At 39.6% G+C, this 16809-nt stretch overlaps 1 pseudogene; it reads left to right on the forward strand.

The window, feature by feature from the left end:
* Window positions 1-364: 364 nt before the first annotated feature.
* Window positions 365-16591, forward strand: LOC145798191 (putative cyclin-D6-1; annotated as a pseudogene).
* Window positions 16592-16809: the final 218 nt, after the last annotated feature.

Genomic DNA, 16809 nt, shown 5'->3' on the forward strand with positions numbered 1-16809 from the left:
CCATCTAAAAAATAAAAGAATTTAACTAAAATATGAAGAAAAAAAATTTACTAAAAACAAACGAAAACCGAACAAAAGGTACATAGATTTTTGTTTGTTTTCAGTAAATTGATTAAGTGTATCTAAAAACGTACAAAAAATTTTTGATTAAAATATCAAAAAAATTAATAAAAATAAAAAATAATTTATCTAAAAATAATTTTTGAGCAATCAAACCAAACAGACACAGATTCGCAAGGAATGTCATTTCATTTTTACACAAAATGTACACAAATAATTAATTCATAGCCATCAGATAGAAAGTCCTTCCGCTATAAGTCGGGTCAGGCTTATAATCGGTAGTGTTTTTTTTTTGGATAATTGGATGTTCGAGTGCTCTGTCACTGATGTTCAGGTAATTTTTACACTTTTTTCTTCCATGTTCTGCTTTTTGAATGAATGAACAGAGCACTCTCATAGATATATATGACTTGTGGAAACACAGCATGATGGAGGTTTCATCTTTGATACCCAAACAATTCAGCGAATGGAGATGTTAATCCTCGGAGCGCTCCGTAACTCCCTTCCCTTTCATCAATTTCTTCATTTCTTTGTTCAAATTCGAGGACCTACCATTGATTCAAGCTCCTAAAGCTCGAGCCACTGAAATCATCTTCAAAGCACAAAATGGTGTATACAAAACCAACAATCATTTATACATTCACACAACACAACACAACACAACCCACTTCATAACTTGAAAAACTACTTGATTTTGCATTACAGACATCATGATGTTAGAGTTCATGCCATCGATAATTGCAGCATCAGCCCTTCTCTCTGCTTCTCACGGACTATTTCCATTACAATGTCCAAGCTTTCGGGTAGCAATTTCAAAATGTTCATATGTAAATAAGGTAAAACTAAAGTCCTGTTGGCTTTTTGGCTTTCGAAGGTTATTTTTGTAATTGTGAGCGTGCCAGCAAGGATCAATCAGTCCTTACAGAAAATTAATTGCCAACAAATTATCATACGATTGTGTTTTAGTTCTTTCAGCCTCAATGAAGAGGACTTTTACTGGTGGCTTTGCTTAGGAGAAGTAAACTGACAATGATTAATTGAAAAACAATTGTAGTATTTCATTAAGTAAAACAAAAGACTTTCAATGATCCAATTCAACCTCGTAGAGGTTTACAGCAATAATCTACTTGAAACTACTCCTATGAACGAAGTGCAGTACAGGAATTTTAAAGTACAGAAATGTAAAAGCTGGAAATGAAATAAAGTAGAATAAAACTGATTTTTTGGATCTGAGTCTGGGCTTTTTTCTGGAGCCTTCTCTGCCATTTATACTTCTCAAGGATGACCATCGAACTGCACTTCTAACCGTCGAATCGTTCCTCCATGATCGCTGATCATGTTGCCTTATACTTAGCTCCACTATGCCATCACTTGCAGTTAAGCTTCCCTCCTGATTTTTGAATTTAAATATGAGTAACCGTTGAAGCCACATCACTTTGCATCCTTTGCTGATCCAGTGCTACGCAAATCTTGTAAGAACCAATACTAAATGCCACGTGTACGATCACGATCAAAAACTTGAATAGTCTTCCAGTATTGCCCTTATTTTGCCACGTGTTGAATTGTAATTGGCTTATACAAAATATGTAGCCAACATTACCCCACGCACTAGTACACCCAATACTTAGTGATATTAGTGGATCAAGGTCTTTTATCCACGTTTTAGAACGTACATGGGCTTTGCATTTTTAGAAACACAACCGTCATTCATTGATGAACATTTGCATTAACTCCTCTTTAATCCCTTAAACACGCCTATTTTCTTAGTATTCGAAAAGTCCAATTCAATGGAGAAACAGACCTTTTCTTATTTCGATCAAGCATATGAAGAGTTGTTTGATAATACCATTTGTCCTCGAAAGAATCTTCATGCATTGATTAGCCACCTTTACCCACCTTCCTATATTCAAGTCATGGAAGCTTTCACAAATTATCAACCTTTGGATTACGAACATACTGTCCACAATCCCTTGATTCAGAAATTTGCAAATATGGACATGGGAAGCTCTTCCTCTAATTCACAATCTTCTGCATGGGATGAGACCGTGGCTTTTTCTTCTCATGGGGCTTCTGGTTGGAGAAGCTGGTCGGAACCTGAGGCATGTGAATTGAGGGAGCGAGTTAATCATCACTTTGTCAAGTTCACTGGTCCTCTAGAATTCCTTTATGATGCTCGAAGCTTGGTGGTTTATCTTTACGTGCCCATCAACCGTCGACGCAGTTTAGAGGACAATCTGCTCGTAGTATGGTACACATCCTCCATGTCTACAAAGATAGTACAAGTTACCCAACGCCCAGAAGAGGCACAAGGGTATAACCCATCGTTTTTAGCCCAGAAGGCGAAGCTTTGCCTTTCTGACTGGCTTGATTATGTTAATGCTCCTCAGTTTTCTCCTACTTTCGAAATGGAAGCCCCTATACCTTCTCCTCTGCAAAATCCCTGCTGGACAGAGAGACTGAGGCTTACCTTCTTTGTGGACAAGGTTTTTCCTCCTTATAAGCCTCCACCTTCCCCTACTCCAGCTCAACGGAAGCAAGCCCAACTTCTGCTTGTGGCATTTTCTCACTTGCCTTTCAATGTTCTTGAAGACGATGTTCCTCTCAAGAACTTTTGATGGGCTTATGATATTATGACTCGGAGTCACGTCCTCAACCCCGTTGCCCAAGCAGAACTCTAAATGTTTTTAGACCAACTCCCGTTGCTTTTTCATTGGCACCGGACTTTTGCGGCCACCACCTAATCTCTGAACCAACTTTCATCCCTTCGAGTTCATACCCAATACAAAGCAGAGAATCTTATTGAAGAATACGATGACTTTAAAAATAAAGACTCTTCGTACTGGGATGACTTGGATATGGACGAGTTGGAACAAGGGTTAAAAGAAACAGCATTCGAAATAAAGGCTGAAGAGCTCTTTTATCAAGTGAGAGCACATCAACTTCAGCAACCAAGCCTGGAAAAAATATAGGATAGAATAAAAAAGGAACAACAATTTATTGACCGTAGTTGGACTAAATTCCATGATCTTGTTATTTATTCTATTCCTTACTTTTATGAACTTGAATTTGTACCCAAAGAGGGCCCTTCGATGTAATTGCTTTTGTTTCAATACAATTAAAACATTTCGTTTTGCTTAGCATGGTTTGGCTTTATCTCCGTTTGTCTTTACAAGCAAATTTAGGGCTTCGAACTCACCAATCTCATCTTTCGAATCTAGATTCAATCATCTCAAATGAAACACTGAAAAAACCAACAAGAGCTTTTCCAATTTATGGAATACAGTTGACAACTTTTGCTGATTTCCATTTCGAATCAGTGCTTTGAATTTAACAGTCTTACCCCTTAAAGCTTGTTTTAATCATATCCAACATATGGTCATATGATTAATACGATCAATTAGTTTTAAATCAATCATTTTTGTTTCGAACAATAGTCCATACTTTCCAAAATATGGAAGCTCCTCTCAAGGGCTGCATTGTTTTAATCCGAGAAACAATTTCTTCTGTATACTCTCAAACCAACTAATGGTTTTAATACTTCGAACAACAATTCTCATCCTTAAGGGATCTCAAGTTTTGCTTCGAAAGATACTACTCTCACTAAGAAATCTAAAACAGGTCTTTAAACCCCTTCGAAGTAAACAAATACTTGAACATTTTTATATCCTTAGGTGTGGAATGTGCTTCGAAGCAAGCTTTCGACATTTGAAGCCATTTGTCATTTCATTCTGGCGCTAAAAACTGGCTTCGAAGCCAAATATTTTATTTCGAAACTGACATCAACATTTGGGATGTGTTTTTCTTTCCAAAAGTATCAAATATTGAAAAAAACTCTTCGTATTTGTACTTTTAGTACTTCTCTATGAATTACACGATATATTTTCCAGACACAAAGGTTTTTAGAACCCTTTTATTTCGTATTCTGAAATCACTCGTTTGCTCAACACACAAACCCTTCCCCTCTATTAACCCTCTCTTCCTTGCTACTTGCCACCAATGGATTCTTCTTCTCTGAAAGTACCAACTGGCGATCGTACAAGCCCAACAATGGTTTTGAAGAGATGTATTGAGGAAGAGATCGCCAAACTTACAGCTGATGGGTCAAGTTCCATAGATGGACACCTCTTTGTTCCTCGCCATAGCGATAAACAAGAATATATCCTAGGTCCCATCTTTCGAGAAGCTCCCGCTCAACTTCCAGCTTTATACCCTCGCTTGGAGGACCACTTTCTTCTCTATGAAGAGGGGCTCGACTGGGGAAATTGGAGAATGATCCGTCCTCACCGTTGCTGGCCGACATTGAGAGCTGAGTGGGAGGAATGGTATGACAGAGTTGTGCCTGTAAGAGAAGGTGACCTGCAAGAGCTCTGTATTCTCGACGACGTTCATCTTTCTAGGTTTATCATTCCTGAAGACCCTTTTTTGATTCCTGCTGCTCTTTGCTTTTGGAACATGGCTTTTAATTTTTTTCAGTTTCGGTGTGGTATGATGGCCCCCACCGTTCTTAATATCTGCCATCTCCTAGGGCTTTCACCCCTTGGTACTCCTTTTACACCCAACTACCCGGACCTTTCTGTTAAGTTTTCCCTCCCACCTTTAAATTCCTCCTACAATGATTTTGTAAAGGCTTAAAACAAAAGGGAAAGCCCCGTGAGAGATAGAGAACTCTTTTCCTTTATTTTATACTGGTTGTGTAAATTTCTTTTTTGTACATCATCTTAGCGGATTATGCCTGAGTTTGCCCCACTTGCGAAGGCCCTTGTTTTGAAAAAACGCATAGCCTTGGGACCATATCTCTTAGGCCATGTTTATAGAGCCTACTCCCAATTTTGTGAGAAACCTCTTGACATCAACCAAGGAGGTCCCCTTTGGGTGCTCTAACTTTGACTCTTTGCTTACTTTACTGATTTGCATCCCAAATGCTTAAGATTCCTTGTTCAGGATCCTAGCACTTATGGGAAGAGATATGCTAGAATTGTCCTCTATCCTGCTTCCTTTGCCTATTACCTCATCTTTTTTCATCAACTTCCTATTTCTCCATCTGCCACCTTCTTCTGCCCCTTGGATGCCAACAAAGGACCTGCTTGGCTGCAAACATTCTTGGCTGATAAAGAGCGCTCCACCCCACCACACAAAGATATGTGGGCTTCTATTTTGTCACCGAAGGAGTTGTTCATTGGTACTTTAAACCCTCGAGCTTATAAGTGCATATCTGAGGTATACTGCCATTCTTAGTTTGCCAGGCAATTTGGGTTTACTCAGGGGATTCCTGTTCCACTTTGTAGCCTCTCGAATGTCCATCTTATGGCCAAAGACTTGAGAAAACCCAAATCAAAACTAGAGGCGGCAACATTTAAACTGTTGAAAGAATTGAGTGAGTTCAAACTTGTCCCCTTCCTTCCCTTTGGCTTGGCTTTGAAAAGATTTCAAAACTGGTGGACAGCCAATATGGAAGTGCGTCTATCAGTACACCCTCATGATTTGCTGATAGGGCTAGGAGTGCCTTCTAAGGCTAAACCAACAACAGTTGAGAACATTCCCTCTCTTTCCACAGCTGCCCAAACTGTTCTTGTAGCCTCACCCTCTCCAGCTAGAGTTACTAGAGCTGCTTCGAAAAAGGGTAAGTATTTTCAGGTTCCTTTTCTTTTAGACTCTTTTGTTTGTTTCCTTTACACTCATACCTCTTGGTGCAGGGTCTCCACAAGAAGAATCTCCTAAAAGAGCTGAAACTCTAGCTGCTCTCAATGACAAACAACAGTAGAAAAAGAAAAGGAAGCTAATACTCACTCTTGAAGAATCTAAATCTCAGACTGAAGAGAGAGAGAGAGAGAGAGAGAGATTGAGAAAGAACAAGAAATACCATTACAGAGAACAAAGAGAAAAAATGTGGCTGTCTCTTCTTTTGATTTGGTCGAAGACCCTACTCATGAGACAGCTACCAAAGCAGTGGAAAAGGGAACTTGCTCCTGAAGAGCTTGAATCCCAGATTGAAGAGAGAGAGATTGAGAAAGAGCAAGAAATACCATTACCGAGAAGAAAGAGAAAGAAGATAACTGTCTCTCCTTCTGATTTGGTCAAAGACCCCACTCATGAGGCGGCTGCCAAAGCAGTAGAGAAGGAACATTCCAGAGAAATAATTATTTTTCAAAGAGCTGAGAAGAGGCGGCAGCAGCAACTATTAAGAGATGAAGCTGCTGCTGCTGATGCAATCCAAAGGGAAACTGCGAGAAGGCAACACATTGCTGAGCACTATTCCCTTCGTAACTCTCCAATCATTGCTATCACTTCTGAAACAAGTAATTTCTTTTATGCCTCTATTCTTTTCTTGTCAAATTCTTAGTATTGAGACTTGACATTACTTTGTACTTCTTCTTTTGCAGCAACAACTACTGAGCCTATTCTTCCAATAAGGACTCCCTCAGTTTCGGTTGAAGTTGATCAATTGCAAAATGTGAAGTCTATTCAGATAATACTCCCACTTCTTAGGCCTACATTTTCTGTACCCTTCTTGAGGCCAAGTATTCCTGCTCCTTTCCCTTCTGGCTTAACTCTATATCTCCATCATTTGACTTTTGATTTATCTCAATTTAATTCTCTTTCGAGCCTTGCTTTTCCTCCCCCTCCTAAGGGAATTCCAACTGCTGTTCCATCTCTGATGTTAGCTGATTCCTCTATAGAGGGTGCTGGCAGCTCTCCAACTCATAGTCTATTATCTCTGCCTAGTTCCAGCCCCTCTTCCCTCGACCTATTGGTGGCTAGGACTATACAGACTGCTGAAGATGCTCCATCCACTTCTCCTATCCCTATGCAGCCCTTTCTTCCTTCTACCAAAGCTCTTTCTACACTTTTCATGTCCACGAATGAGGTAGACATCTTCGAAGCCAGACTAGCTAGCCTCTTTGACATACCTTCTACCTCTCCAATGGCTAGCGATGAGACCGAGCCATTAGTTTTGGCTGATTCTCTACTAGAAATCTTTGAGAGCTCTTCCACCAGTAGTAAGACTTCCTTACCTCCAATAGACTTGGATAGCTGCCTAGAGATCCTTTTCGAGGATCCCTTTCGAAGCCTTATAGAGGCTTATAATAAGAAATGGCTTCCTCTAATGCTGCAAGATTGTTAAACAATCTGGCATGATTGTCTCGGGTCATTTGTCTCAAGCAGCAGCAACCATTGATTTCTACATCAACATTTGTCATGCTGCCAAGGCTGCAGAGAAGAAATTGGTGAAAGACCAGAGCTTCGTTTCCAAAGTACATACTGAAGTATCAGAGTTAAAGGAACAACATTCCTCTGTCTCCCAATTTCAAACTCAACTATTGGAGAAGAAAGCTCAACTTGAAGAGGAACTATCCGCGGTTAACCAGGCCTTAGATCGAACACAAAATTGCAAATCACCAATCAAGGACTGGCCGACTGAAAACAGGAAATGACCACAGCCATCCAGTTGTTCTCATCATTTAAGAATAGAACATCCTTTGTAAAAGAACAACTGAGACATTGTACTAATTTTTGGGCCAATTTATGGCAGAATGTATTCAACTCTTTATGAAAAGCAAATTCTTATTCATCATTTGAATATTCTTATGTTCTTTTACTTAACATTTATTCTATTCCTTGTGTTTCCCATATGGTTAGAAAATAAGGCTTCAAGTATCTGCCATTAATCTTTTTGGGATGTATATATCCATTCAAATTTCTCAAATGGTATGCTCCAAAAGACAGGACTCTATGAACTTGATATGGTCCTTCCCAGTTAGGTGACTATTTACCAAACTTATGGCATTTAATCCCTATTGGGAGTATCGTCTTCCATACCAAATCACCTTCATCAAAGCCAATGTGTTTGACTTTCTTATTATAGTTTTTGGCTGCTTTCTTCTTTTGGAAAAGAATGTTATTTAATACCAGAATTCTAGCTTCATCTATACTTTCTAACTCCAAGCACATACTCTGATGGTATTACTTAAGATCTAACTAGTCTTGGCATCTTACCCTCAAGGACTTAACATTAATTTCCACAGATAACACTGCATCATGCCCATATATTAAGGCATAAGGAATGACTCCTGTGCTTGACCTTGGAGAAGTTCTATAAACCCACAATACATCAAACAATAAGTTATGCCAATCCCTTGGATTGTCTTCCACAACTTTCTGTATTCTTTTTTTCAAAGACTTATTAGATGATTTAGCTTGACCATTGGCTTGTGCATAATAGAGGGTGGAATTAACAAGGCTAATTCCAAACTCTGCCACAGAAGACTTTACCATTTTCCCATAAAAAATAGTCCTATTATCAACAGCTATAGTCTTTGGGATACTAAATCTATGGATTAAATCCTTAATGAATCCAATGACCTCAGTCTGGTCTACAGCCTTGTATGGCTTAGCTTCGACCCATTTAATGAAGTAATCAGTGGCCACTAAAATGAAACAATGATGCTTCGAAGAGGGTGGGTGTATTTTTCCCATCATATCCATGGCTCATCCTCTAAATGGTCAAGGCTTCACAATTGCATACAGGTCAGTTATGGGCACATACCTTATTGTGCCATGCTTTTGGCATGCCTAGCAACCTCTTGCATATTCTATGCAATCTTTAAGGATAGTTGGCCAATAGTAGGAATGCCTTCGAAGCAACCATCTCATCTTCACACCAGGCTGATGAGCACCATAGATGCCTTCATGAACGTCAGCCATAGCTGTCAATGCTTCTTTTGGGCCTAAACATTCCAACAACAAACCATTTCCCCCCACTTTTGTAGAGAGCATTACCATACATTATGTATTGCATAGACTGTAATTTAATTTTTTTGCTGGCCTTCGAAGATGGGCCGGCCAGATACTGCATTAGTGGATGCCTCCAATCTTATTCTTGTAAGTCATTATGATTGACTTCCAGGACCACATTCCTTTTATTCAAGGGTAGTATTACTTTCTGATATGTTGTCTAGCTTATATCTCTTCCAGTATTATCCCTTTTCTTGAAATTCGAAACTTTCTGAGCCACATCATTAGCTTTATTATTCAAGAACCTTAGGACATGAGTTACATTTGCTATCTGAAATTGAGAAAGCAGATGCAATGCAACAACATAGTATGGCAACATGCTTATACTTTGACATTTGAAAATCCCTTTCACTTGGTTGACTACCAACTGAGAATCTCCAAATATGTCAACTGCATGAGCTTGTAATCCAATAAGTATTTCCAGTCTCATTATTAAGGCTTCATATTCAGCTTGATTATTAAAACAAGTACTTTCATCCACTCTGAAACCATGTGTAGTTTCTACCCCTTGTGGTAACTTAATTACTGTACCAATCCCAGTTAAACCATTGACTTTTGATCCATCGAACCACATTTGCCATGATTTAATACTAGCCATACCAAGTTCCATTATCTCTTGGCTTTCTGTTTGAGATGGATGGTCTGTCAAAAAATTAGCTAAAACTTGTCCTTTTACTGCCTTTTGGGGAACACATTCTAAATGAAATTCTGATAAGGCTAGTATCCATTTGCCAATTCTTTCCCTCAACATAGGTCTAGATAACATATACTTAACCAAATTTGTGGTTGCAATTACCAAGACAGTTGTAGGCAAAAGATAGTATCTTAATTTCATTGCAGCAAAATACAATGCAAGACACAGCTTTTCTACAGTTGAGTATTTACATTTACAAGAATTTAGAAACCTACTAAGGTAATAAATAGCTTGCTCCTTGCCTTCTTCATTGTCTTGGGCTAAGAAAGCTCCCAATGAATCCTCTGCTGTAGCTATGTACAATTTCAAGGGCTTATTACCCTTTGGTGGCATCAGCACTAGAGGGTTGGCCAAGTAGGCTTTGATTCCTTCGAAAGCAGTTTGATGTTCTGCTGTCCACACAAACTCCTCTTCATCTTTTAGCCTTAACAAGGAAGAAAATACTTTAGTTTTCCCTACAGTATTAGAAATGAATCTTCGAAGGAAATTAACCTGTCCAAGGAACTTTTGTAATTCTTTCTTACTTGATGGGGGTCTGGCTTCAATGATGGCTTTGGCTTTATTCTGGTCAATCTGTATTCCTTTCTTGTGTATTACATAGCCCAAGAAGTTTCCAGATGATACGCCAAAAGCACATTTAAGAGAATTGAGTTTCAACTTAAACTTTCTCATTCTTTCGAAAGCTGCTTCTAGGTAAAACAAATGTTCCTCCATGGATTGGGATTTCACTACAATATCATCAATATAACACTCTAAATACCCTCCAATGAGGTCATGAAAGATAGTGTTCATAGTCCTCTGATATGTAACTCCAGCATTCTTCAGGCCAAATGGCATTTTGACCCATTCGAAGGTGCCAATATACCCAGGACATCTAAATGCTGTCTTATGGATATCCTCCTCTGCAATACAGATTTGGTTATATCCAGAATGCCCATCCATCATTGATAAAACTTGATGTCCTGCTGAACTGTCTACCAACAAATCCACTATAGGCATAGGATACTCATCTTTTGGAGTTGCTAGATTCAAGTTTCTGAAATCGATGTATACCCTCATTTTATCATTCTTCTTAACTACATGCACAATATTGGATAGCCATTCAACATATCTGGTTGTCCTAATAAAGCCTGCCTTGAGTAGTCTAAAAATTTCCTCCTTAACCTTCTGAATCACTTCTGGACTCATTCTTCTTGGTTTTTGCTTGTATGGCTTGAAATTAGGCCTCTTAGGGAGCCTATGTTCTGCTAAGGATCTATCCAATCCTGGTAGTTCATTCTAAGACCATGCAAAACAATCTTTATATTTCTTCAAAACAACCAACAACTGGTCTCTGTCAAGAATATTCAACCAAGCACTTATATAGGTGGGTTGTTGTATAGAACCTTCCCTTAAATTTACTTCTTCTAAGGGGTCTTGTATCTAAGAACTTACTAAAGCTCCTTCTTTGATTCCTTCTGCCTTTGAAGCAATCTCATTGCTTTGTTCTGCTCCCAGCTTCTTTAATTCAACATCTTTACCCTCCTCCTCATAAACAAAGTCTGTCCATAAGGCTTCCTCTTCCTGTATCTTCTGGACTTTTGTTTCAATGTCCAATGCACAGTATTTATCAAGGGCCAAAACCCTGGCCTGCTGCTGCTTCTGCTTACAGCCAATTATCATGGCTTCTTTCTTTTGCTCTTGCACTTTCTGGAATATTGATTTTACATCCAATGCTGATAACTTAATTAAAGCCAAAGACTTGGATTCTTGGGCTTCATCTCTTTGCCTACAACCAAGCATCATTGTTATCCTTAACGATAAACTTTTCATTAGCACTCTCCTGGACCAAGTGCTTTAGATGTGCAAATTCTTCATCAGCCGTCACATCGGCTGATCCATCAGGCTTTCTCAGTATACTGAGTGATGCCACTCCTTCAACATATAATTTGGCCTCTGCAAAATCTGCACAAGCTATGAAGGGTTAAGGATCTGCATTGATCTCCTCCGTCTCTCCATTGCACAAGGCCATCATGATTTTCTGATGTAAAGAGGAAGGCACACATTTGTTGGTGTGAATTCAATCTCTTCCAAGTAAAGCATTATACTTAGCATTGCTGTCGATAACGAAGAATGCTGTCATGCAGTCCCTGGTTCCCATACTCAGGTTGATGGGTAGAATACCTTGGGCCATCTATTTGTCTCCCGCAAAACCAGCAATGGCTGTACTGGTTGGGATTAGTCTGGCGTTCTTCTTTCCTAGTTTCTTCAACGAAGATTTTGAAAGCATGTTTACTGCTGCCCCGTTATACACCAGCACCCGATTCATCGGTATTCCATCGAAGAAGGCCTTGATATACAAGGGTTTGACATGCTGTATCATGGACGCCGTGGGATACTCAAAAGGGTATGAGAGGTTAATACTTACCTCTTCCTCACTCCCGTCTTCAGTTTCCATTGGTGTGGCTGTTTCGAATTCGTCTTGACCCGTACTTACTAGTGAGTCTTCACTGGAGACTGGAATTGGGTCAACCTCCTAACCTTGGTTTTCATCTTCAGCTTGAAACTCCTGCGGTAATATAAGTACCATATTCACTGACACCGGAGGGAACGAGCCAAATTGGACAATTGGTTGTACCTGCTTTCCCTCTCGGTCAACTTGTTCAATTACTTCAGAAACGTCCTCCATGCTGCATTCTGGCATTTCTGTGTTAATAACTTCCTTCGAATGGTCTGTTTCCGTTGGTTTTTCGACAAAAAATGTCCGTTCAGCCATGAAGGCTTCAAACATTTCTTCCTTAACCACCCCTTTCCTTTGGCTTGGGATGACCTCATCTTCTATCTCACTATCACTTTTCATCAGAGATTTTTTCAATCCTACCAAACTGGATCGTTCCTTGGCCTTTAGCTCAGAATGAACTTTGGCCAACTGCTCCCTGCTACAACTCCTTTTGTTTGGGAGAGTCAATTTCAAATTTGAATCTTCTCCTCTTTCTGCTTGGCTTTTTAGCTGAACCAATGAAAAACTTTCTCCACCTTCCTTCAGATCCTTCTGGTACTGGGTGTACCATCGTTGGATCTTCCTTCTTTGGGACCTAGAAATCACTGGAACCATATTTGGTTATTTTGTTTTCGGGTGCTTAGGCAACACCCAATTGTTTGGAGCCACCAAAGGAGGTTTGACCATCCTACCTAGGTTTCCAACCCCATTTCTTTGGGTAGACATTTCCTTAGGTTTGTTCTCCATGACAAACCAATCTGGAACTCCAGGTACCCACGAACCTACTGACCCAACTATCGAATTGTTCATTTCTTCCTTCGAAGCCATCTTCGAAGCTGGCTGTGAAGGCCACTGCTTAGCCTTGACTCCCTGCCTCGAGCTTGACTCAGGCCTTTAATAAAGGTAGCCACTTTTCATCTTGCGTAAGGCTGGTCTAGAAGGCCAATCTCTGGCTTTGATCTCATAAACTGAACCTTTCTCCGGCCTCCTTTCAGGATGACTGCTCTCAATTCTGTAATAATTAGGTGGTCTGGATTCATATAAAGGCCTCTTGCCTTTAGAATGCATTCTAGTGGCTGTTGGCTCAGCCATTAATGGCTGCTGCCTAATGCTAGTTGGATATGACCTTTTATTATAAGCACTAGTTGGTTTGGGACGCCTCTGCACATCCTTGTAGTATTGCTTCCCATCAATTGGAAGCCCTTTCAACTACTTGTAACTCAGCCTGCATCTGGGACACATTCTTTGCATGACAGCTGCTTCTAAAGAATCGTCATCCAGTGCTTCTTCATTAGAATCTTCTCTCTGGCATGAGAAACCTTGTCCAATAATTGGTAGATTTCTGTTGTCTTTCTTGATAGTTGTCTGGCTGGCCACATGCATCTGCACATTGACTTTTTCCAATTCTTTCAAGGTCAAGTTCTGGAAGTCTAGCATAATAACATTGGCTGCCACCTCTCCAATTTCTGGGAATGGATTAGTATCAATCCCCATGGCCTTTTCCACTTTAACTAGGAATTTTAAACTCCCCTTTCGAATCTGCTCTTGGATCCTGTCTCGAAAAATAATGCAGTTTTTAGTTTAGTGAGACCAAGAATTAAGCCATTTGCAATACACTTTTCCTTTAAGTTCCTCTGGAGATGGAATTTTGACTTCTTTTGGTAACTTCAGGAAATTTGTAGCAAGCAAACGATCAAAAATGTCATCTGCCTTTGTTAAATCGAAAGAGTATTTCTTATGATGGTCTTTCTTTTTAAACTACTGGTCAATTGTTGTATCTTTATGAATTAATGCTTCACAGATCACAGGTTCTTTCCCTACAATCTCTGCTGCATCAATCTCATAATTAGGATCTCTATAATACGTCTTGTATGATGCATTACTTCGATCTTGTTCTTCTTCTAGTAATGCTTCATACCTAGACACCTTATAGGTTAATTTCACTAAGTCTCTAAACTCAATTGAGTCAAACTTTTTTCAAAACCTAAACTCTAGACCATTTTGAGCCAATCTCACAAATTCAAGCTCCGGTAAGATGATCCTATATTTATTTTGTGCTCTTTTAAATCTGGCAATAAACTGAGTAGCCTTCTTATCAGGCCTTTGGCTCAATCTTGCCAAATCTGCCATGGAAACCTCTGGCTCTATTTGGAAGAATTGGGTATGAAATACCTCTTCCATTTGTTGCCAAATTTGGATAGAGCCAGGTGTAAGATTAATATACCATGCAAATGCTCCCCTAGGTAGAGAATTTGGAAATAGTCTTAACTTCATATAGTCATTATTGGTAAATTCACCGCACTGAGCCGCGAACCTAGCAATATGCTCAACCATTGATTAGTTTCCATTCCCATAAAAAAGGACAAAATCTGGAATTCTAAAACCTCTTGGGTATTCATGTACCCTATCTACCCATTCTGGGTATGGTTTCCTGTACACAGGAGTCTGAACCCCCCGAGCCATTGGTCCACACATCTCTCTAACAATGTCAGCAATTTGGTCTCTGGGGACCACATTTTGTGCCTGTTGGACCACTACTGGAGGAACAAACACAGGATTTGGTGGACAACCTTGTTCTTGGGGTCCTCTTGGTTCATAGGGTGGTATATTTGAGACTGGTTGTCCCTGTGGTACTGGCTGCTATTGAGGGTATGGATGACCTCTTTGAGCCTGTCCTGCAAAAGGACCTGCGAAAGGTGCTGGAACAGGTGTTGTGTCTCTTCCAGTTGTAGGAAACTTTCCAACCCCCCAGGTATAAATTCGAATAAAGGGTTAGTGAACCCCCTTGTGCCAGGTATGGTTTCGAATATGGGATTTGGAACCATCCTTATGCCATTTTCTTGTACTAAGCCAGATCCAGCAGTTTGTATGGCTTCGCTGTTAAGTAATGAGGCATTTTGACTTGCCATAGGCCTTGAAAGAGGCTCATACCAAGACTGAGGTGATGGTCTTTCATGGTATTGATTGCTAGTTTGACCATTAGAATGTCCATTAGTTTGCATAGGCTGTTTATCTCTAGCCAATCTTTGCTGAAGGACATTTGAAATTTCCTCCATGTGTCTTATGTTTGTTGGTTGGTGGGTATTTATTCGATCCAAAAAGGATGTTGCCCACCTTTCCATTGTATTCATTAACTGCTGTCCCATGGCATCTACTAGGCCACCACATGGATTTATTGGCTGAGTAGATGGAACAGTGGATGGTCTAATTCCTTGGCCTCGTCCAATATTATGAACATATGGTACTTGTTCCGAAGTGCTGGTCTGTTTAACCATAGGTTCTGATAAAATAGGTGTTTCCATAGGATGTGTTATCACATTATCCTTGGAATTAGGTATTTCTACCTTTTCTTCCACACCTTCTTCCAAGCGTTCATTTTCTCCTTGTCTCCTACGTCTAGCCATTTCAATTAGTCCCACTAGGCGTGCCAAAAATATATGTTGGCTTTTTGGCTTTCGAAGGTTATTTTTATAATTATGAGCGTACCAGCAAGGATCAATCAGTCCTTATGAAAAATTAGTTGCTAACCAATTATCAGACGGTTATGTTTTAGTTCTTTCAGCCTCAATGAAGAGGACTTTTACTGGTGGCTTTGCTTAGGAGAAATAAACTGACAATGATTAATTGAAAAATAATTACAGTATTTCATTAAGTAAAACGAAAGACTTACAATGATTCAATTCAGCCTCGTAGAGGTTTACAGCAACAATCTACTTGAAACTACTCCTATGAACGAAGTGCAGTACATGAATTTTAAAGTACAGAAATGTAAAGAACAAGAAATGTAAAAGTTGGAAAGGAAATAACGTAGAATAAAACTGGTTTTTTGGATCTAAGTCTGGGCTTTTTTCTGGGGTCTTCTCTGCTATTTATACTTCTCAAGGATGACCATCGAACTGCACATCTAACCGTCGAATCGTTCCTCCATGATCACTGATCATGTTGCCTTATACTTAGCTCCACTATGCCATCACTTGCAGTTGGACTTCCATCTTGATTTTTCAATTTAAATGTGAGTAACCGTTGAAACCACATCACTTTGCATCCTTTACTGATCCAGTGCTACGCAGATCTTGTAAGAACCAATATTAAATGTCACGTGTACGATCACAATCAAAAACTTAAATAGTTTTCCCGTATTGCCCTTATTTTGCCACGTGTTGAATTATAATTGGCTTATACAAAATATGTAGCCAACAAGTCCATTATGTACAGATAAATTCTTGTTTTTGTGTTTTTATAGTAATTTTTTAAATTAATTGTAGTGACATGTGTTGTTGCAGGATGAGTTGTTTAACTGTTGCAATTTAATGCAAGACATATCAATGGATGGCTATGAATCCGTGCTCGAATTAGCATCGAGCTCAAGAACACCGGCCAATGTGCTTGACTGGCATTTCCCGAGAGCGAGCTTAAATTCAGAAAACGAGAAGACCAACACCACCACTGAAGCTATTACCACCACCACAACAACAGCTAGGCTAGAGAGAGTCACAAAGCGTCAAAAGATTAGTAGTTTCAAAAATGATAACTCATTTCAGCTTTCCCAGATTCAACAGTGCTGAGCTGAGAGAGAGAGAGAGAGAGAGAGAGAGAGAGAGAGAGAGAGAGAGAGAGAGAGAGAGAGAGCAGCTAAGGCACAATTGGTTGGATTGAGAAGGACACTAGCTAGCTAGCTGAGCATGAAAAGGTTGAGTCGTGACTAGTGAGTGGTAGAGATGGTATGGTGGTTGTTGTTGGGCTTTTATCTCAACCCCAGAAAAGAAAATGGAGAGAGAGAAAG

This window comes from Camellia sinensis, chromosome 8 (genome assembly GCF_055761805.1).
Source record: "Camellia sinensis isolate YWXY chromosome 8, ASM5576180v1, whole genome shotgun sequence".
NCBI classification, from domain to species: Eukaryota; Viridiplantae; Streptophyta; class Magnoliopsida; order Ericales; family Theaceae; genus Camellia; species Camellia sinensis.